The sequence below is a fragment of the Pseudophryne corroboree genome, chromosome 6, assembly GCF_028390025.1.
Source record: "Pseudophryne corroboree isolate aPseCor3 chromosome 6, aPseCor3.hap2, whole genome shotgun sequence".
NCBI lineage: Eukaryota > Metazoa > Chordata > Amphibia > Anura > Myobatrachidae > Pseudophryne > Pseudophryne corroboree.
In genome coordinates, this window is record NC_086449.1 from 743870562 (window position 1) to 743892714 (window position 22153).

The following is a 22153-nucleotide window of genomic DNA, read 5'->3' on the forward strand; positions in this document are numbered from 1 at the left end:
TTATTGGGCTCAGAATATAACACAGATTTTAAATACAATTTACGCTTCTTCAATGGGTTTAGGTTCTGGCTTAAATAGACAGAAACACACCCAAGCATATCATTTAAAATCAGGGACTGATAATTTCCAAAATATTGCAGTAAATTGACAAGCTCACTAACCACGTCACGTTTATATAGGCGATTTTTCTCCAAATGATATATTCAAATCGGTGGATATTGAGTTCAGCTAAGATATAAGTGCTCAGATATAGGAAGCAAAACTGTGCTCAAGAACTAATGATACTATTTATAAGTGCTGATTACAGATGCGTACTTGTCGTTAGCCCCTAGACCCAGCAATTGTGGGTCGTTTCCCACAATTAGCTGCCCGTGCACTGCCTATGCACCTGCCTTCAATAGGATTGCATGGGTGTGTACGCTAGCTGCAATCGCGATGCGGACGCACATGTGACGTGGACGCATCTGTACTTCCGCTGGTTACATTAATTAGGAGACTTTCTCTTAGTGATACATCTGATTAGGTGAATGACGATCTTATTGATGCTCTGATACAGGAGCTAAATTGATGCCATCATCTGAGAACCGATTATTCAGGTTAGCACAACTGTAAGATATTGTTCTATGTTATTATACCTTAAAATACCACCATGTGTTACTTACTTTAAATATTTTGGCTATTTATCTCTGACAATGGAATTGTTTTTCCTGATAACAATATAGTTTTTTCATATGACTAATAATTATCATATTTCTATAGTTACCAAGACGTAAGATACATTTTCTTACTACACATTTACAGAACTGAATAGAGACAACAGACTGTGTGGTTGGGTGATTACAGATGTTTATTTAAAGTAATTACCAACAAAAGAGTACTCAATAGAAGACAGATACCAGATGGTGGCGAAATGAGTCTAGGGGGCGAATGTAATAGGGTGTGAGAATCAGAAAGTATGAGATTTTGTGGGGGTTTTTAAAGTGGCAATCATTTACATGGTAAACCAGTTTGATTTAGTAATGTACATGATTGTCATTTAAAAAAACCCAGGAGAACTCTCGTAAAAATCTCTCACTTTCTGATTCTCACATCCTATTACATTGCCCCCGGTGATCTCTTGATCTTCATAGAAGCAGTGCTGCCGACAGTGAGTCCCACAGGACTCCACCTGCATCAATACACAATCATTTTCCTACAGTAAGTTCTTTTTCTTTTCCACCAGATCTTCTTCTCTTCCAGTAAGATTTTCTTCTCCTCTTCTAGTTTATTTATGCATTGTGCCATGAGACGAGCAATATCTGAGCTCACATATGTAATTGCAAACAGCATTATAGACTTCTGACATCCATGTCAGTGCCATATTAAGTCTTGTCCTGCTGTGAGCGGTGTGTTACCAGGTATCTGAAGGAGCAAACAGAAGAATGGTGCTGTTAGTATCTCACTATTCCTCTTTAATAAACTAATAAAATACTGGTATAGGACTGCTACTCCCTTAGTATTGAGGAGCTGACCCTGAAAAAAGAACAACTCAGAAAGAAACAAATTGGTGGGAAGGAAGCGCTGTCCAATCACAGTGTATGATTTATATTTATTAAAAAATATATATATCAATCTAAAATCACTTTAACAATATTATTAGTACATCAGCATATTGGTTTACATTTTCTAAGCAATTATATATCAATTATACAATTGGAAAACAGACTGGGCCTGCTACGAGTTGCTGTTAAGTTGCTATAATATAAACATGGAACTTGCAGTCCTTATATCAGGTGATCACTAAACAACAGATGATGCTGTGTCTTCAGTCGGCACCATCTAGCGCAGTGATAGCCTTAATTGGTTAGTGCAGCTGATAACAGTAGCAAGCAGTCAGTGCTGGTTATTATAAATTGTAGCAGTCAGCAATTAGTAATTAAAAAGTTGCTGTTTTGTTAGATAGTTTCCAATATTAATATGCAGAAGTTAAAACCAGTTATTCTGATTCTGCACCTAGCCGGGTGCTTTTAAATAGTCCCTTAATATGCATCCATTTATGAGAGCTTGTTAGCTGAACAAAACAGGAGAAAAACAAGACTCTTTTTTGGCGCACCTTTTGGAGTATTAATATTCAATAGAAAATAGTATTTAAAATGTAACTTTTATTGATTTTCACGTATGGATATAACTTAGGATAAAACAGTGTATTAATCCAAAACTGAATAAATCAGAAGGAGTCCATGTGACAACAATTCCAAAGGTAATGATGGGCACTTGCAATGAGTATGGTGCATACAAAACAACAATAAAAATATGTTAAATCAAAATTATGTTAAATTGTCACATAAGACCCCACGCTAGGTCCATCTCCTGCTTGTCCACACAGAGCAGAAAAAAATCAATATCACCAGCACTGAAGTAACAATAAAATGGTCTGTGTGTTGAGACACTGCGGTATCCTTCTTCAATGTTTATCTCTTGCTCCCTTACACATGCACTTGTTCCCTTACATATGGCACTTTGGATGTCCTGGAGGAACGAGAAAAAAGTTCCTCCTTATCAATGAACCGGACATCCCGGTGCTATATATCTTGCCAAAGATACATGAGGACCCATGCAACCCACCAGGCAGGCCAATAGTATCAGGCATTCATTCTGTCACATCTAATTTCTCTGAATTAATTGATTTTTACCTACAGCCCTTGGTCCATTCTAATAAGTCACATTTAAAGGACACCACAGGTCTCCTCAATCTAATTAAAACTATTGAGTGGCACGAGGGTCATACCATGGTGACGTTGACGTTCGGTCACTCTACACCATTATAAACCATCAGGAAGGAGTAAAGGCAGTCTCTGAATATCTTAAACGTAGCAGTTTAAATCAAGGATTGCAGGCTTTTATTACAGAGGCTGTCCTGTTCATCCTGACTAGAGATGTGCACCGGAAATTTTTCGGGTTTTGTGTTTTGGTTTTGGATTCGGTTCCGCGGCCGTGTTTTGGATTCGATTTTGGAAAAACCTCCCTGAAATTTTTTGGTCTGATTCGGGTGTGTTTTGGATTTGGGTGTTTTTTTAAATAATAGAATTTGGGGATAATTTTGATCCTTTAGTATTATTAACCTCAATAACCACAATTTCCACTCATTTCCAGTCTATTCTGAACACCTCACAATACTATTTTTAGTCCTAAAATTTGCACCGAGGTCGCTGGATGACTAAGCAAAGCGACCCAAGAGGGCGGCACAAACACCTGGCCCATCTAGGAGTGGCACTGCAGTGTCAGACAGGATGGCACTTCAAAAAATTGGCCCCAAACAGCACATGATGCAAAGAAAAGAGAAAAAGAGGTGCACTGTGGTCGCTGGACGGCTAAGCTAAGCGACACAAACACCTCAATATCACAGAAATCATTCATTCTAATCAATGGTATTATTGATCCAAATCACTGGAAGAAAATGACAAAATCACTGGAATTATTCGTTCTAATCAATGGTATTATTGGTCCAAATCACTGGAAAAAAATGACAAAATCACTGGAATTATTCGTTCTAATCAATGGTATTATTGGTCCAAATCACTAGAAGAAAATGACAAAATCACTGGAATTATTCGTAAACATTTGTAGAAAGTCGCTGCTTTCTGATTACAGAAATGCTCAGATATTCCTGCGAATACACAATCCCTTCCCAGAGGAAAAAGAAATTGAGAAACTGTTGTTTGAGAACGTTTGTTCTCTTTCCCTTACAAAGAAACAAACCACTTTCCAAGAAGACTGGCGTTTTTGGGATTATGGAGACATAATGTTTTTGAATATAAATCCTAAAGCAGGTGGTGTATTAGAGCAAAAGAGTGCAAGAGACCAGCCATGCAGTTTCTGAAATACTATGACAAAATGTTACTGTATTTCATAAGCACTCATTCCTAACTCTGCTAAGTACTGTTCGGTATACTGTATCTGGCTTTCATGAGGTAGTTGTCTATTATTTCAGCTTCCATTGACCTTTTTGAAAGCGGTAGAAGTTATAAAAAAAAAATTTTCCCCCCTATTTTTAATTTTCTCCTGCATAGCCCAGTAAAATGTTGCAATGTGAAGTATTGACTTGTGCCTTCTGGGGGTCCACTTCACCAAACCCAGCCAAATCTCATCCTAACCCTCTGTTCCACGTTCTCTATGTACCCCATCTGTGTCACCCATGTCTGTCTACCCCTCCGCTTTAGATTGTTAGCTCTCACAAGCAGGGCCCTCTTCCCTTATGTGCTTATCCTTTGTCTTACTTTAATAATCTTCAACTGTACCACATCCAGCAGTCTTCTGCCACCTGATATTATTCCAGTGTCATCTGCTGATGTAACTATGTGTATTTACCCTGTTCTAGTCCTATACTGTCATCAACTGTAAGTTGCTGTTTTCCTGTTTTATTATTTATGTACTCCGTAATTGGGCACTGCAGAACCCTTGTGGTGCCATATAAATAAAGGATAATAATAATAATAATATAGGGTGTATAATCCCCAGGTGTATCTCACACATCACACAGTACAGTATATAGGGTGTATAATCCCCAGGTGTATCTCACACATCGCTCAGTACAGATTACAGGATGTATAATCACCAGGTGTATAACACACGTCGCACAGTACAGTATACATACCGGTCACAACAATGCAGCAGATATTGAGCACTGATCAGGATACTAGAAGTGACACAGAGCTGCAAGATACAGCAATGGCCTACTGTACTGTACTGTACTATATATGTATACTGCTGGTCACCAAAATGCTGCACTGTGCTACTATATACTGCTCACAATAATGCAGGACAGATATGGAATGAATACTTGCAGTGACACAGCTGCAAGATACAGCAATGGCCTACTGTACACAACTATATACTGTTGGGTCACCAAAATGCTGCACTGTAATACTATATATGCTGCTCACAAAAATGCAGCACAGATATGGAATGGATACTTGCAGTGACACAGAGCTGCAAGAATCAGCAATAGCCTACTGTATACAACTATATACTGTTGGGTCACCAAAATGCTGCACTGTAATACTATATATGCTGCTCACAAAAATGCAGCACAGATATGGAATGGATACTTGCAGTGACACAGAGCTGCAATAATCAGCAATGGCCTACTGTATACAACTATATACTGTTGGGTCACCAAAATGCTGCACTGTAATACTATATATACTGCTCACAAAAATGCAGCACAGATATGGAATGGATACTTGCAGTAACACAGAGCTGCAAGATACAGCAATGGCCTACTGTACACAACTATATACTGTTGGGTCACCAAAATGCTGCACTGTAATACTATATATACTGCTCACAAAAATGCAGCATAGATATGGAATGGATACTTGCAGTGACACAGCTGCAAGATACAGCAATGGCCTACTGTACTGTACTACTATAAGTATAATAATATACTGGTGGTCCCCAGTCCCCACAATAAAGCACACTGAGCACAGATATTTGCAGCACACTGAGCACAGATATGGAGCGTTTTCAGGCAGAGAACATAGATATTTTCAGCACACTGAGCACAGATATTTGCAGCACACTGAGCACAGATATTTGCAGCACACTGAGCACAGATTACGGAGCCTTTCAGGGAGAGAACGCAGCCACGTCCTCTCCGTTCAATCTCCAATGCACAAGTGAAAATGGCGGCGACGCGCGGCTCTTTATATAGAATACGAATCTCGCGAGAATCCGACAGCGGGATCACGACATTCGGCCGCGTTCGGGTTAACTGAGCAAGGCGGGAAGATCCGAGGCTGCCTCGGACCTGTGTAAAATAGGTGAAGTTCGGGGGGGGGGGGGGGGGTGTTCGGATCTCAACAAACCGAACCCGCTCATCTCTAATCCTGACTAATAATTACTTAATGTTTGGAGTTGAATTCTATGTGCAAAAAATGGGAACCGCGATGGGCACCAGGTTCACTCCTAGTTACGCTAACATCTTTATGGAGCAGTGGGAGGATTCCTACATTTGTAATGACCACCTCCTAGGAGCGGTCCTGGTGTCCTGGACACGGTACATAGATGATGTGCTATTTATATGGTGGAAGAGGAGTCCTCCCTGGAAGAGTTTTGCACATATTTGAACATAAATTCATCCAACATAAAGTTCACTTTTACGAAAAGCAAAGAAATGGTGAATTTTTTTGGATGTAAAAATTTATGTAGAAGAGGGTACTCTAAATACCAAAACATACACAAAACCTAAAGATTCGTTGAGTTACATTAGGACAGATAGTTGCCACCACCCCAACTGGTTGGGGTCAATACCAGGAGGACAGCTGAAAGAACTGAAATGTAACTGTACACAAGAAGATGTGTATAAAACACAATCAGAACAAATGTGTCAAATTTTTTAGCTTCAGTTTATGATCAGAGTGAGATTAAAAAGGCCATAGAGAAAGTTGATCAGGTCCCAAGGGAACAGCTTCTAATACCGCGAGGACGTAAAGCGAAAATTCCAAAGCTGAATACTCACGAAAGGGCTTTCCTTACTACATTTAATATGCACCGCAGATTTGTAGAAAAATCTATTAACCAACATTGGAATATTCTACAAAAAGATCCGGTTATTGAATCGTTACTTCCAGAGAAGCCCAAATTTATATATAGACGGGCCCCAAATATCGGTACAAATCTAGTAAGAAGTGCACTACCGGTAATTAAACCAACAACGAGGATCACATCGAAAGGATTCTATCGATGTGATTCTTGTTCCAGATGTAAAGAAACAGCTGTAAAAAGTACTGGTAAAATCAGTGAGGTCATAGTAAATAATAAAAAATGGGAAATTAAAGAATTTATAACATGCTACACAAAAAGTGCCATGTATGCAGTGGAGTGTACATGTGGTTTATTTTATATAGGAAGGAAATCTAGACCACTCAAAGTCAGAATTGGTGAGCATTTCAGGAATATTCGGAAAGGAGTAGAATATCATGCCCTGTCAAACCATTTTAAATTGGTACACAATTGCACAACAAGTGCTATTAAACAATTTTTGGGCATCCAGTGGGTTAAAGGACATTGGAGGAAAAGAGATATACCCAATCAATTAGCAAGAGCGGAAATGAAAAGAATATATGAATTAGGTACTTTAATTCCTGGCGGCCTCAATTCTGACTTTGAAATAAAATGCTTCCTGTACCTTTAATAGCGACAGTGGGTTGTACTTTATTACATTATTTGAAAAAATGGATTTGAAAAGATGGTCTTGAATATTTTATGTTGCCATATAATGTCGCATTAATGCCCCTTTTTTATTATGAATCATGTTTTTTAAACAGACTTTACTTCAGCCACATAAGGACGTAAATATAGTGCTGCTATTGGAGTTTCTATAGTACTGGGACACTAAAGACAACAAGGAACCGGATATGGTCCCAGCGCAAGGGATCACGGGACTTGTAGTTTGCCTTGCTGTATAGAGATCCAGGCGCGGGGACCAATCGTCGACGAAGGAGGGAGATTTAAGTAGCGTACTTTGTTTGGAGAGGCATTCTCATCTAAAGGCTCATCTTGAGAAAGACCCGAGCAAGGGTCGGAACGCGTGGATGTTGATGCCAACAAGCTGATTCCTATACTCCGTCGGGTGGAGAACACAAAGACGCAACAGCGGTTGCAGGCCAGTGGGAGCCCTTTCTTTAAACCTGCTCTATAAGTACTGTCCGTTGCCATTTCTGCCTACACTGGTAATTTGCCACCCGTTCGGTCTATATAGGATTCCTTGATTGATGCTAAATGCCTATTTGTTTTATTTGATTCATGTTCATTTTTACATTAGGTTTATTTGTGTGGTGTTATTAAATATTTTTAATGAGCTACACTATGTATCTATTTCTCTGTTTTCAACGAGCAACATTGGTGTATGTGTAAGGGAACAAGAGATTAACATTGAAGAAGACCATTAGATTATTACTTCAGCGCTGGTGATATTGATTTTTTCTGCTCTGTGTGGATTTGTAATTGTGGAGGTGGAGGAAAGCCTCATTAGAATGAATTGATCACACTAGCTTCTTTTTTTGGGCATGGTGTCTTTAATCAATCCTTTCTATAGTCCCATCTCCAGATTGGTCCTACTAGGAGGATCCTAGGATTGATCTCATAATCATGAGCAAAAAGAGAGATGTGTTCTATATGCTTATGGATTCAGGGGGTGATTCAGACCTGATCGCTGTTGTTCGTTTTCGTACAGCAGGCGATCAGGTCCTAACTGCGCATGCATATGCACCGCAATGTGCACGCACGTCGGACAAGAACAACAGGCATCGTCGGTCAGCGATGGTGCGAAAAAATGCACGGGCATTCACAAAGTTATTGAAAGGAAGAGACCGTTTGTGGGTTGCAACTGAGCGTTTACAGGGAGTATACAGAAAAATGCAGGCGTGCCCAAGAGTTTTCAGGTAGGGTGTCTGGCATCAGCTCCGACCCCCGATCAGCCTTTTCACATCACACTGTAGGAGTAAGTCCTGGGCTGCGCAGAGACTTCACAAAGTGGATTTTTGCAGCTCTGCGTACACATGGGATTGCACACTTGCGACTATCCGAATGCAGGACAGCAAACATTGCAGCCCAGCAATCAGGTCTGAATCATCCCCTCAGACACTCAGAATGGAAGCAAAAGTTGAAGGAAGTTCTAGAAGGGGATCTGCTGTTAGTGTTAACGGGGGTACACATGTACTGATGTGTGCTGAGCGTTCTAGCACAGGCCGCTCCCCACACGTCTCTCCTTCCGCTCAGCACACAGCGTGATGTGTGCTGAGCGAAGGGGGGGAGGTGGGGTAGGTGAAGTGAGCGATCTAACTAGATTGTGCCTGTAAGCAGGCCAATCTAGAGTCAGCGATAGCGACTCGCGGGGCCACGCATCGCTATGGGGCATACACATGAAGAGATGTGTGCTTCTTTTCTAAGCAATCTAGACAGATTGTTTAGAACTTAAGCACACATCGCTACATGTGAACCCCTTTTAGGCACAGAGTCAAGCGATGTTCCGAATTCTACAACACTTAGTATTCTCAGGAAGTCTCCTATCCAGGTACTAACCAAGCCCACCACTGTTTAGCTTCCAAGATCAGATGGTATTGGGCGTTAGCAGTGTGGTATGATAGTAGTAATTATCCAGTGCCGACACCAGGATCTCTAATGAGAGTCCACCTTGCAGCGAAGAAAGTGCCGAATATGGATAATATTATTAAGTTAACCAGAAAAGATAGTGGCAAGAGAAAAAATGTATATATAAAAAAGTAGAAAAAAGTATTGAAGCGGATCTGCTGTCTCTATTAGACAAGGAGTCTCAGAGATGAGAGTCCGTTATGAGGAGGAAAATAAAGTACACAGATTCAAAGCAAATCCACAATGTTCTCTGTATATTACATGCACTACCCAGCCCCGTAGCTTAGCAACAAAGACACTATGGACATTGAATCTCCAAGACTCCGTAGTCTATATTCATGCACAAAGTCGGCATAGGACTGCTTCCATTGGCTATCACGTTACTTGGTAATGCAGTCACACACGCGCGTCCATTGGTGCGCGCTCCCTTTTTCAAGCCCACACTGCATGACAAGGGTATCCGGAAGTGACAAAGCCCGGACAATGGGCGAAATGCGTCTTCATGGACCGCGACACCCTCAGAGAATAAGCCTGTTTGCTGGCCCCTTGTAAGACCACACAGCTAATGCAGTTGCAGCAACTTCTATAAAAGTGCCTTGGGGGCGGGTGTCATTGCAGCATTTGGGGGCAGGGTGTTCCGAATGGGACCATTTCCTGGGGGACTGTGAAAATGGTGGGCTACCGCCTGACACCGCAGCCAGGAATCAATCTTAGTTCCGATGCATCAAGAGGCAACCCAGTTTAGCATATATGGTCAACACAGTGCTTAGCTATGCAGCCTCAGCTCTGGGGCCATGGGTTCCTTTCTAACCTGGAGTTCGATGTGTGTGTGTGTGTGTGTGTGTGTGTGTGTGTGTGTGTGTATATATATATATACATACACACAAACAAATCTAGAAAACCACAGCACTCGCCACCCCAGAAGCGGGGTGCAATATCTGCACTCACCACTCATAGGGTGGGGTGCATGCAGTCCATGGCCACCAACCCAAATATATATACAAACAGAAAGTTCAGCACTCACCATAGCAAGCTCACTTATACTCACAACATCAATAAATAAATGATGGGGGTTTAGTTAGTGAATTGGCCAATGCACGGAAGCCTGCATACCGCTCGCCAAGGTACCCCACCTTCATGCAGGTCCTACACTATCACAAAGTCTCAAAAATTAAAACCTGGCAACTGTATCACACACAATATACTGCACACATGCCCACTAGGTTTAATGTGTATCTGCCATGCATCTTATGGCTTTTAAAGGTACACTAGTCACCTGACACTGGCTGATAAATTACTAAGGAGCAGCTGACACAGGTTTAGAACAAGTGAGATTACACAGGGGTGCATGAAAAGGCCTGTGACCACGGTTAATAAGAGTTAACCAAAGATTAACCCCCATAATATACAAACAAATATAGAAAACCACAGCACTCGCCACCCCAGAAGCGGGGTGCAATATCTGCACTCACCACTCAAAGGGTGGGGTGCATGCAGCCCATGGCCACCAACCCAAATATATACAAACAGAAAGTTCAGCACTCACCATAGCAAGCTCACTTATCCTCACAACATCAATAAATAAATGCTGGGGGTTTAGTTAGTGAATTGGCCAATGCATGTTGTGAGGATAAGTGAGCTTGCTATGGTGAGTGCTGAACTTTCTGTTTGTATATATATATATATATATATGTGTGTGTGTGTGTGTGTCCAGTTGGGGATCCCCCTACACCTAATGCCTGATTGACTGATTGCCCAATCCTCCAAACAGATTGGAAATGCCGATCCACCAGCCAAAAATGCCGACCAGCGGCCATCGAGGATCCATCGGAGATTGTCGAAATTCTCCATGTAAAAACTTATCGATGTGCTAATCATGATCATACTTTGATCGTGATCTGCAAATCTGTGAAATCCAACATGTTGGATTTCATCGATCCGACAACCACGGCATCTGGGGATCGCTGAATTACGACAATACGTTGCTAATGTATGGGGCCTTTTAGTTGGTGTTTCTTAATTCCAGTCCTCATGCACCTGCAACAGCTCATGTTTTAAGGATTTCTGACTGCAGAAACAGGGAGGATAATTGCTGTCCCAGCCAAGTAGGCTAAAGGTGCATACACACGGGGCGATATTGACTATCTCCGATTTTGACTTTGCCATTTCCTCTGAACTCTGCAGAGCCCTGAACCACCGATATTGACTATCTTTACTTGAGATTTTAACTATGTGAGATTTTGACTAAGTGCCACGTTTGACTATACTATGTACTAAATTGTACACAATAAAGTCAAGATTGACTTGCCTGCACAATCTATCTTTTTTTGCGATACGACCCCACGGGAGTGCTCATCGGTATCGCAAGCTGTGTAAACATGGTGCCATTTGCACTAACGTTTTTGAAAGGTTACAACGCGCCGTGCGTATGCTCTTTAAGTCACCTGGGCAGAAATAAAGGAATCCTGAAAACATTAGCTGTTGTGGGGGGGGGGGGTGACGACTACAGTTAGGAAATTCTGATCTAAGCCTAAGGTGACAGGTATACTGTATTATGTAAGGCATTTGGGATAGTGGAGAATGGTGAGTTGTTCTAGAGGCAAACTCAAGAGTATACAATTTTATGTAATTAGTAATTACATTATTAATTCTTGGGCCTTTAAATTGTTAATTGTCCTTAATGAATGCCAGATGTCCTATGTAACCGGAGATTGATTGTAAAAGAGCCAAAGTTTTTGGCTTGTTGGGAAGACAAGGGTAGGCGTCTAAAGGCCATGAAGTCTACCACCAGCACAAATGTCGGTACTCCCTGCCCATCTGTGTATGGCTCCATCCTCATTGTCATTGGCAAGACTGCATATAGGCTTCTAGTTAGCTAGAGAAAGGGAGGTAATAACAGGGAAACCAGTTGACAGGGCATTCATTGAGTGCTAGGAGACTTATGGAATGGTGGGACTAATGGTGGAAATGTTCTCCAGAGTACCATTATTTTTTTCTTCAATACCTGTAATACATTTTTATTTGTGATATCATTAGATACAATACGGTGGTACAGAAAAATATAAAAAGGTTAATGGGCATGGGAAAAGAGGTAAGGGAAGGGAAAAGACAGGACATACAGTAATGCCTGTTAACATACAACCGGTTAAAGTATATATGAAACAAATAAATTGGAATAAGAACACTTAGCCCATTTTAGAAAATAGATTATGAGGCGAGACGTAGAAAGGTAAAGAGTAATAACTTCCAGAGTTTCATTCAGGATGAATGATGGAGCGGGACAATTTGTGCCAAGTCCTTGTGAGGAGAACCTTTACCCTCCAATACATATGTATGCAAGGAAAAACACTTCAAAAAGGGAGAGGCGAGGCAGGGGCGGATTGGGATCAAAAACCAGCCTGGGAAATTTATGGAAGCAGCCCTAATAGGGGTGTTGTCTGTTGAGGGGGTGGAGTCTGTTAAGTGGGCAAGATAACTGTTCAGAAGGCCTGATTATATGCAGGTATTGGATGGGCACGTAGCAAAGTTTTAGGGGCATGGCTTCATTGGGAAGGGGCGTGGCCACATAATAGTGGCAATTCATATTACACCACACAGTAGTGCCGCTTATACACATTGCACCAGGTAGAACCTCCTATACACACTGTGCCAGGTAGAGCATGTTATACATATTGCGCCAGAAAGAGCACGTCTACACATTGCACCAGCTAAAGCACATTATACACATTGCACCAGGCAGAGCACATTATACACATTGCAACAGGTACAGCATGTTATACACTATGCGCCAGGTAGAGCACATTATACACATTGCACCAGGCAGAGCACATTATACACATTGCAACAGGTACAGCATGTTATACACTATGCGCCAGGTAGAGCACGTTATACACATTGCACCAGGTAAAGCACATTATACACTTATACATATATATAACTGCAGCAGAGCCCGGCACTCCTGATAGACATTACAACGGACCCGGTGCCATCCTAAAGAAGTAAGACAGGCAATTTGTTAGAGGCGGCACTTATTGGACTTATACATACAAATAAAGACACTGCACTACCACCAGCACAGTAGTAACGTTTCGCAATTTAATCCTTCATCAGAGTACTCTGATGAAGGATTAAACTCCTAAATGTTAGTACTGTGCTGGTTGTAGTGCAGTGTCTTTATTTGTGTGTATAAGTCTAAGTCTGGTGAGTGCCGCCACTAACAAATTGCCTATAATATATATATATATATATATATATATATATTTATATATATATATATATATATAAAAACAAATATAAAACCACAGCACTTGCCACCCCAGAAGCGGGGAGCAATGTATGCACTCACCACTCATAGGGTGGGGTGCATGTAGCCCATGGCCACCTACTTAAATATATACAAACATAAAATGCAGCAATCACCATAGCAAGCTCACATCCTCACAACATCAATAAATAAATGATGGGGGTTTAGTTAGTGAATTGGCCAATGCACGGAAGCCTGCAAACCGCCATAGCAAGCTCACTTACTGACTGTCACACAACTGGTGCACATGCGCAGAAGCTTCAGTTAACGCTGCCGCGATCGCGGCTGCGGCTGGCGGCGGCCTGTATAGGGGGTGATGGCCAGCCAATGAGGGGACACCGGACCGGCCAAACGGAATCCAGTCCGGCGTCCCGGCACACCAATCCGCCCCTGGGAGGAGGCCATGGATTATGGGACATCTCTAGTTTCCAGTGTCAGTCAATGGTGGCAATGGATTTCCAGCGTCGGCCAATGGTCACCCTGGCTGAAATGAAGATATGTCCAGGTTCATAACAATCAGCTTTAGGGACTGTAAGTGTAAGAGGATACCAGTCAAGCAGGGCTAATGTAGGGTCTGGAGAGAAATATATATTTGATACGTCTTCTATAAGGTCATACACCTCTACCCAGAAAGGACATAGGATGGGGCAATCCCAAAATATGTAGAAGTATGCCTTCATGATGGCATGGACTCAAACAAAATTTAGAGCATTTGGGCCACAATCTATGGTGTTTGGTAGGGGTCAAATAGACTAAAACAAAAGTTTTATATGCAGTTCAGTATGGTTGGTACAAGAGGACATTCGGAAAGAGGTGAGAGGAATTGTTTCCTATTGTTTAGGTGTAAATGTGCGTTGGAGATCCCATTTCCATTGCATATAATTCAGGGATTTGTCTAAGGGCCAGAAAAACAACCATATCAGTAAGCTATAACCCCACAAAATTAGGGAGTTGTAAGTCTAGCTAAAATTTGGGGCAGGGGAAAACAAAAATACCATTCTTGACTTGGGGCCAAGGCTTATGGTCTTTTACAGATTTACCAACTTTGGCTGAAAGTACTCCTTCACACTGTTTGTGGAACCTATCAATTTAGCTTAGACTTCAGGTTTCCACGTGGCCAGATTGGGTACAGATTTTCACTGTTTGGTGATCTGTGCACATGGTTGACGGTACATGTGGACTGATTCTTATTTGAATGTAAACCCTATGGTTTGCGTATAAAAACGATGTTTGGGGGTCTATGCAGGTGCAAGACCCATACTGCACATATGCTGAATGGGTCTTGCGATGTTGCTCGCTCGTCAGCCACAGCATGACTGACATGCTGCTGCGTTTGGGGGGAGGAGCGGGGTTGGCACCCAGCATCGTACTTCAAAATGGAGGCATGTCACTCCCGTTTTGAATGCGTGATGGATCCAGGGCCTGAGTCGTCAGACGCATACTTCCTGGACCAGGTTGTCTGGATCCTGCAGCCAGCTTGAATAAACTGAAGCTTACACAGTCTGAACGATGCCTGTAACCATCAGTCATCGCAACCGACGGTCGTGATGGTGATCTGAGTTTGCTCCCTTAGATGCTGCACTCGGATCCTCGCTAATGGGTGGTCTTCTGTATGCCGAATGTTGGGATACCGGCGCACAGTATACCGGTGCCGGAATCCCGACACCCGGCATACCGACAACTATTCTCCTTCGTGGGGGTCCACGACCCCCCTGGAGGGAGAATAAAATAGTGTGGCGTGCGTAGCGCGCCACCGTGCCCACAGCGTTGCAAGCGCAGAGAGCCCGCAAGGGGCTCCTTTGCGCTCGCCACGCTGTCGGTATGCTGGCGGTCGGGCTCCCGGCGCCGGTATGCTGGTCGCCGGGAGCCCGAGCGCCGGCATACCGTACGACACCCTCGCTAATGCTAACAGGAGGCAACTATCTCCTACAGACACCTCCAGCTGCATCTGAATTTTAATTAGACGGAATTACAGTCGCTTCCTTGTGGCTGTACAATTCCATTCAAACATGAATCAGGGCCAATACGGGAAAAGTTACCACAAATCTTGCCAGGGTTGTGCTGAATGACTTCATTTTACGAGCATGTGTGTAGACTACTACAGACAAAAAAACGAATGTCATTGTGTAGACCGTGCCTCCATAATAGTATTGAAATAAATGTACTGAAATAATTTTTTGTGTTTCTGTACATGAACATGTATGGGACACATTTTTGCTGGCCACACATCCACCAATGTCAGTATCATTGTCAGCAAATTGTCCCCCAAATATGCAAGATGATGACAGCTAAATATTTGGAACATTGTTGGGTATGTCTGTAAATCTGGTTAGCAGGTGATCTGTCGGATCTATCCACATTGGCTAATAAAATTGGGGCTAGACTCAGCTTCTGGACTGAGCAACAGGATTGGCATGTGTCTCATCACTTGTTTAGTACAGTATATAATATCTTTGCTTCCCTATCACCAAGAAATGAAAATTGGTGGGCCGAAAATGGAAGTAAAGTATTTCTTAAGCCCTTGTGATAAGAAAAGAGAATATGTTTAGGAGTGGGGCAACCTGAGACTCTGGACATGCCATGAGGAAAAAGAGGATTATTCCATCTCCCCTTCAACCTTTTTGGGGCAAGTAAATAAAATTTTGTGCCCTATCTCATATCTAGAGTGACAGGAGATCACAGGGCAATATTCACATGGGTTTTATTTCCGCTCACGTCTGCTCAAACAGACTGGGTTTAACCGCATAATGCCCCCTAATTAGTGCGGCCATAATAAACAATTTGATCACCCCCTATGTGTCTATTGTATCCTCACTGATGCCTCAGGCATGTTTTTTCCCACACATAATACACCATAAAATTTACTGATAATGTCATTCTCATTAACATTTGAATAGTGCAGTTCATGATGTACAGTGTGGTGTTATCTATCTGGAATTGCACAACCACATTTAAAAATCAAAGCTGGTATGTCCAAAACCCAGTACACACCCATGAAGTGGCTGCCCAGTGTTGTTTTTGTTTTGGCGGTGCCACCACTAGCCCTGATCCGCACCTTTCCTTTCTGTTCAGTTTTATAATCACTTTTCTATTGCAAGATGGGTATAAAGTTTTCCTTCTGTTATAAATGTTGCTATTTCAAGGCTTTTGGGTGCGCAGTATTTTTTATTTCAGTCAGTTATTACAGTTCATTAAAGTTTTCATCCAAATCCATTCAGTGGAAGGTCCAGAACAGGCTCCCTGTGTCAAAGTTCTGCCCGGCACATTCCGCCGTAATCTGACAAGGACCCTAACCCAACTAAAACCTGGCCAAGATCCAACTTAACCACCTCGTGTTGGTTTCATCCTAATCGGTGCAGGGGTGTCCTAATGTATAACCTGACAGACAAACAAACAAAACAGACCAATGAATTTGATAAATATCAGATATATGGCCCTTGCCCCAAAAGGGGTGGATTTTTTTAGTTGAAACCCCGCCAGTATTTTAAATTGGATAATGAAGGGTATGTGTACCAAGTTTGGTCCAATCCATCAAGCCATGTAGGAGCCTGTTAAGAACAAATATACACATTTTCACTTTTAGATATACAGTATATAGATATTTATAAACCAAATATGCCGCTATCCTGTGCAACACATCAGTGTTGAAGATGCACTTCTCAGTGGATACCCTGGTAGTAAGGATCAAAAATACATAGACTTAAAGAAAACCAGAGGGCGCTAACACATTAAAAGAAAGTAAGTAAACTTTACATATAGGGTACTGTGCAAAAGTTTTAGGCAGGTGTGAAAAAATGCTGCAAAGTGATAATGCTTTCAAAAACAGAAGTGTTTATAGTTTATTTTTATCAAATAACAAAATGCAAAGTGAATGAACAGAAGAGAAATCTAAAAAAAAAAAATATTTGGGGTGACCACCCTTTGCCTTTAAAACAGAATTGATTCTTCTAGGTACACTTGCACACAGTTTTTGAAGGAACTCGGCAGGGAGGTTGTTCCAAACATCTTGGAGAACTAACCACAGATCTTCTGTAGATGTAGGCTTGCTCAAATCCTTCAATCTCTTCATGGAATCCCAGACAGACTCGATGTTGAGATCAGGGCTTTGTGGGGGCCATACTGTATCATCACTTGTAGGACTCCTTGTTCTTCTGTACGCTGAAGATAGTTCTTAATGACATTAGCTGTATCTTTGGGGTCGTTGTCCTGCTGCAGAATAAATTTGGAGCCAATCAGACACCTCCCTGATAATATTGCATGATGGATAAGTACCTGCCTGTATTTCTCAGAACTGAAGCACAAAGAAACAGGCAACGTTAAGGACAGTAGATACAGTGGTTGGCCAAGGAAACTTGCATTAGATAAAAGACACATCATGCTTATGTCCCTTTGAAATCGGAAGTTGTCCAGCAGTGCCATCAGCTCAGAACTGCCAGAAACCAGTGGGGCCCAGGTTTCGAAAGGCCGTTATGTAAGCCGATATGTCGTTCCAATTCGGCAGGAAATTACATATCGGGCCAATATCGCTCCACTGTGTACCCAGCTCAAGAGAGGAAGCTGAAAGCTGAGGAGACAGGACTGCAGATATACCATTGATTTGTACAAAGTTTCAGTTGCTTAATAAGCATTAATGAGAAAAGTTTGTTACTATCTGTAATCAAAATCTGGAAACATTTTAAGAAAATGTTTGGCAACCTATTACATGAGTTTCTATTTTTATTCCATGTGATGAACACATTTCTGGTGAACTTGTGCACTACACTGTGTAGCAAGAATGTGGCAGATCTGCAGTAGGGGTACAGGACCAGTCATAGATTACACCCAGGAAAGATACACATCATTGACGTTCTGTTCTTTAGGTCAGTGTAACTTCTGCTCTTCTAGTCAGTGAATTAGACATTGTTATCTTTCAACTGCAATGTGTTTCTCATTAAAGATATTCTAGCACACGTCCGATTTCCGGGTCATGATTGCACATCTTCCACATTACATTTTGGCACCACAAACAGTATACAAATAAAGCAGTGAAAAGATGTATGCCTCCAGGTCGCAAAGTTTGTACCTCCTTGTGGCAGCGGTATCCAGATGGTAGGTCAACATGGATTAGGTCGACAGTCAATAGGTTGACCTCTATTGGTCGGCATTGACATTGTCCACATAGGGAAAAAAAGTCGACACATTAAAATGATCAACCTTGGACAGGCTGACAAATTAAATGATCGACATTGCTTTTTTTTAAATTGATTTTTTACTTTTTCATACTTTACCAATCACGTGGACTACAATTGGGAATAGTAGCCTGCAACATGGAGAGCGAAGTGAGCCATGCAAGGGGACACGCTACACTAATTGGGGTTCCTGCTCATGTTACGCAAAAAACTACACCAAAAATGTCATGTTGACCTTTTCATGTATCGACCTGTTCCTGTGTCAACCATTTCACTGTCAACCTTTTTCCCATGTCAACCATGTCCATGTCGACCATCTGACTATCAACCTTAACTAGGATGACCCTTTGAACCATAACCGTGGCAGCAGGAATGGGTTCAGTGTCCAAATTCACCTCTTGTGTAAGATCTAAAGGAGGAATTCAATTAGCCATGGTAAAGCATTAATTATGCATACCACACTGTAATTTCACTTGCTGCAGGTATGCGCACTCCCACTTAACGCGCATTTCCACAGTATAAAACTTACTCTGGTGGTTGTGCGGTAATAAGACAGTGTCTCCCAAACTTTCTTGAATCATGGTATCAGCATTTTTTTTTTATGGCAGCACTAGGATACAAGTATTTCATTGATAAATTTGGAAATAAATTAACACCTAGGGCTATTCAATTAGATACACTTTTACTTGGCCGGCAAATTTCTGTGTTAACAAGCATTAGCCCATAGAATCCGATATAAATTCCTGGACCTATGGATTAACACGGCAGTGGCACCTGAAAACAGTTTTTTTAACATATATTTCTTTTTGAGCCTGTTGAGGTTCCCAAAAAAATCTTTGTTAACTACAGCTTGAGGGCTGCCTTCGGAACTATTTCAGGACTAATTGAATAGACCCACTGCTTCAATTAGCTTATGGTAAAATACCACGGCTGTATCCCCCACATGTCTATTAGTGGCCAAAAGCAAACTTTTGCGGATCTTGTAAGGTGACAAATGGCAAAGTTTTTTTTTTATATTGTTGCACTGTAATTTGCAGGAGTGAGTGCAGCTGAACATTGCAACAGCCCATCTCAATTGCCGGGTCGACACGGGTCAGTGTGCGGTGTGAAAGCGCCAAGTCCGATTTCCCAGGTCGCCTGACCCGGTACTTCAACCTGGGTTTTAAGCGGTGTTATTCCCGGGTTGAATACCGGGTCAGTGGCTGCATAAACGGGTCCCCGGGTCGACCCGTCTACTAGATAGGGAGAGATGGCATGAAGATGAGCTCATCTCCCAGCGCTGCCTCCACCCCCGCCTATGGCAACCGACCCGGCATATTGCCGGGTCTGGAAGCCAGCGAAAGGGGTAGGAGAGTCTCCAATGCCAGATCCCACCTGGGAAGGACCCGTCTCCAATTCCCGGGTGGGATCCGGCATTGGAGATGTAAAATGGGTAATAGAGACAGTGAAAAATGGACGTTGCGTAAGGGATGAGTACCAGTGAAATAGGGAAAACATGCAGATAGTACTATGGTGCCATGGCTCTATGATCATTGTGAGGAAGAAGAGGGGTGCCTTTACAGGGGTTTCCAGTTGTCCAGTACACCCAACACTCAGTTAATACAATTCTGTAGCTTAGAAGGATGCAAATGTGTCTAGGAACCCCTCAGTTAGTGCTGTTCTTTCTTTGTTTTTGTTTTTTTTAAACCTATAACACTTTATTTGCAGTCTTCTGGGCAAATTTACTAAAGTGTCTAAAAGGGAAAATGGAGATGTTGCCTATAGCAACCATTCATTTTGATTAATGTATTACATAAATGATAGCTGACAACACAGAGGTGCACGGCACAATCTGTGATATTGCTGCACTGTAATTTGCAGGAGTGAGTGCAGCTGAACATTGCAACAGCCCATCCCAAGACCATAAGGTAACACAGCGTTCATGGGCCCTCATTCCGAGTTGTTCGCTCGCTAGCTGCTTTTAGCAGCATTGCACACGCTAGGCCGCCGCCCTCTGGGAGTGTATCTTAGCTTAGCAGAATAGCGAACAAAAGATTAGCAGAACTGCTACTAAATAATTCTTTGCAGTTTCTGAGTAGCTCCAAACCTACTCACAGATTGCGATCAGCTCATACTTGCCTACCCTCCCGGAATGGGCGGGAGGCTCCCGAAAATCGGGTGACCCTCCCGGCCCCCCGGAAGGGCAGACAAGTCTCCCGATTTCAGCGGTCACCCCCTGCCCGGCCGCCCACTTAGCGAGTAAAGTGGGCGGTCCGAGCAGGCGAAGACGCGATTCTTGTTGAATCGCGTCATCATAGCCACGCCCCCTGCTGTATAATGCCGAGAATAGCGGCATTACACAGCGGGGGCGTGGCTTACATGTCGCGATTAATCAGCCACGCCCCCGTTCCGCCTCTGGCCTGCCCCGTTCTGCCTCTGGGCCGCCCCCCTCTGGACGTCACCTCACTTCCTGCCTGCCCTGATGAGCCGACCGGCTGCTCTCTCCCGGAGAGAGCAGCCCAGAAGTCGGCAAGTATGGATCAGCTCAGTCCGTTTAGTTCCTGGTTTGACGTCACAAACACGCTCTGCGTTTGGCCAGCAACTCCCCCGTTTCTCCAGACACTCCCGCGTTTTTCCCTGACACGCCTGCGTTTTTTAGCACACTCCCGGAAAACGCTCAGTTACCACCCAGAAACGCCCCTTTCCTGTCAATCATTCATCGATCAGCAGAGCAACTGAAAAGCGCCGCAGGATCCACAGCAAATCTGCTAAGTTTTTAGTTAAATAACTAAGCGCATGCGCCCTGCGTGCCTTGCGCATGCGCAATTAGCAGCAAATCGCAGCATAGCGAAAATCGGCAACGAGCGAACAACTCGGAATGACCCCCATGGTCAAGACCTAATAGCAGCGGTACCTGTTGTTAGTCTGGCAATTACATAGCTGAAACATATCCGATTGCTGCCTTTTCTAATCCGAGGGTTCACAAGTAAATGTATTTCCTAGTCTTATTTTAGATGCATCTCACTGCAGTACAGTAATAATCTCCAATCCCCTCTACCGCGTATGACAGATAATGTATAAGAGGATACAGCAGGAAGCTCCAGTTACAAAATGTATTTATCTGTACTCCGATCTGCCACTGTGTCAAGAATAACATTGTTTACCTAAAATTAGATGTGATCTCATTCATTCTATCCTCGATGTTGCCTCTACATGGGAAAAAAAAAATACGTGCTTACTTTGTAGTCAAACAAAGATTCATGCAGAAAAGATGTTTGGATATAAACACTGAACTGGCAAATACTTGCTGTATGTATATGATAATTATGTTCCCAAAACATAAAAAAGTTTATCAATGTAAGCAAAAAAATAAATCCCAAACCAACATTAGCTATATTTTCATATAATATAATGTTTGTGTGTGTCTGAATGTTTTGTTTTTCATTTTAAATACTTTATTTTACAGATGAGCTGTTCAGTTTTGCTGAAAACCGAACACACCTGAATTTTGTGGTTGAGTCAAGTAGAGGGGGTCATTCCAAGTTGATCGCTTGTTGCTGATTTTCGCAGC

The 22153-nt window shown here is 42.4% G+C and overlaps 1 long non-coding RNA gene and 1 pseudogene across 1 annotated transcript; both read right to left on the bottom strand.

Annotated features, from left to right (window-relative positions):
- Positions 1-829: 829 nt before the first annotated feature.
- Positions 830-21795, bottom strand: LOC134935650 (uncharacterized). Its single transcript, XR_010180309.1, has 2 exons — positions 21747-21795; positions 830-1401 (listed from the first exon to the last, which is right to left on the bottom strand). It is a non-coding gene; the product is annotated as an uncharacterized LOC134935650 (long non-coding RNA).
- LOC134938757 (5S ribosomal RNA) lies at positions 9015-9133 on the bottom strand (annotated as a pseudogene).
- Positions 21796-22153: the final 358 nt, after the last annotated feature.